The sequence below is a fragment of the Artemia sp. Qi Xiang Cuo genome, unplaced genomic scaffold (genome assembly GCF_049724085.1).
Source record: "Artemia sp. Qi Xiang Cuo unplaced genomic scaffold, ASM4972408v1 HiC_scaffold_3164, whole genome shotgun sequence".
Lineage (NCBI taxonomy): Eukaryota > Metazoa > Arthropoda > Branchiopoda > Anostraca > Artemiidae > Artemia > Artemia sp. Qi Xiang Cuo.
In genome coordinates, this window is record NW_028300559.1 from 60,653 (window position 1) to 62,140 (window position 1,488).

At 41.9% G+C, this 1,488-nt stretch overlaps 1 pseudogene; it reads right to left on the reverse strand.

Moving 5' to 3' along the window:
- Positions 1-254: 254 nt before the first annotated feature.
- Positions 255-1,249, reverse strand: LOC148938529 (52 kDa repressor of the inhibitor of the protein kinase-like; annotated as a pseudogene).
- Between the last annotated feature and the right edge of the window lie 239 nt (positions 1,250-1,488).

The following is a 1,488-nucleotide window of genomic DNA, read 5'->3' on the forward strand; positions in this document are numbered from 1 at the left end:
CAGAATACCCTTGTGCTTTATAAATCAAGATTGGAGCGATTGTATGAGTTGGTCCACGAATGGGATGAAAACGGAATTTCGATAGTATAATTTTATGTGCTTTTTAGCCAGGATTTCATGTGAGATGTTGACTACATATCTCTTTCGTGGCATGGCAATGGTGATTCCCAGTTCTTGGCATATGCACGTGACTTCCGAAAACAGCTGACTGAACTTCTCCTCCGCCTTATTTCGTGTATCTTGAAACATTTCTGTTACACTTTCGACACACTGAATGCACATACCCATATCGATGTTTTCTGAGTGCAGCAGCCTAGACAAATTCAGTGTGCACCCCAGACAAAAATCCATCACAATAAGGGTCACTATATAGTCTAAGCTCAGGATGTTAATGAGCAGACTTCTGGCTTTTGACGACGCCATGGAATCCCCATTTGTCTCTATGTCTTCTAGGGCCTGAAAGATCGGAACAACTAACTGCTTTGATATCTGTATCGCATCGTGTCTTTCAACCCATCCAGTTTCGCATACTCCTTTCAGATTGACTTCAGTGTAGGTTTTTAAGACAGCGCTTCGCTTGGCACTGAAGTGAAAGAAATTAACTGTTTCACGAATTACCATCATACAGCTCTTGATATCAGGAATCTTGCTCGAGTCCGTCTATACCAAGTTCAAGGAGTGGGCAACAGAGTGAACATACCTGGCGAATGGATATTTGTTCGAGATAAAAGCCTGGGCTCCTGACAAATGTCCACTCATATTTGCAGCCCTATCATACCCTTGTCCCCTGCATAGTTTCATATCGAGACCAAGTTTTTCCATTCGACTTATGATAAATTGATCAAGGCTTTCACCTCGCAAGTCTTCAACAATAGCAAACCCGACAAACTCTTCCCTGATCTGAAAAGTTTCGCTGTCCAAAAATCGAAGCCCTAGAGCCATCTGTTCCTGCCTTGATATGTCGGTTGTCTCGTCCGCCAGGATGGTGAAAAAACCGAGCTGATTTCACCTGATCCAACAATCTTTGCAGTAATGACCTGTCCACAATTATCAACCAGTTTGTTCTGAATTCTGGGGCTGCAGCACTGGGCATTTGACCCCCTTTTCTCAACACCTCTTTCATTATTGGATCGTCTTTCATCCGATAGCGTAGCAAGTTCCTAAAATTTCCATCGTTTTTTACAGGCTTTACAAAGGTTAATTTCTTTAAATCCTTGTCCTTACCCACTGCAAGTCCTTGTCGTTCACATAACAGTATTATTTATATGATAGGACGAAGCCTTTTGCTGTTTATTTCTATTTCATCTCTTTTCCGAGTATTCAAGACTTCCACTATAGAGGACTTTTGCCTGCTCACTGTTGCCAGAAAACTTTCCTCCCAAACAACTGCATCTTTATGATAAGAGTTCGACTGATGTTTAGAAAAGTCTTCCAGGACGTTTTTCTAATTCACGTGAGGCTCCATGACAAGCTGCCCTAATTTTTGGT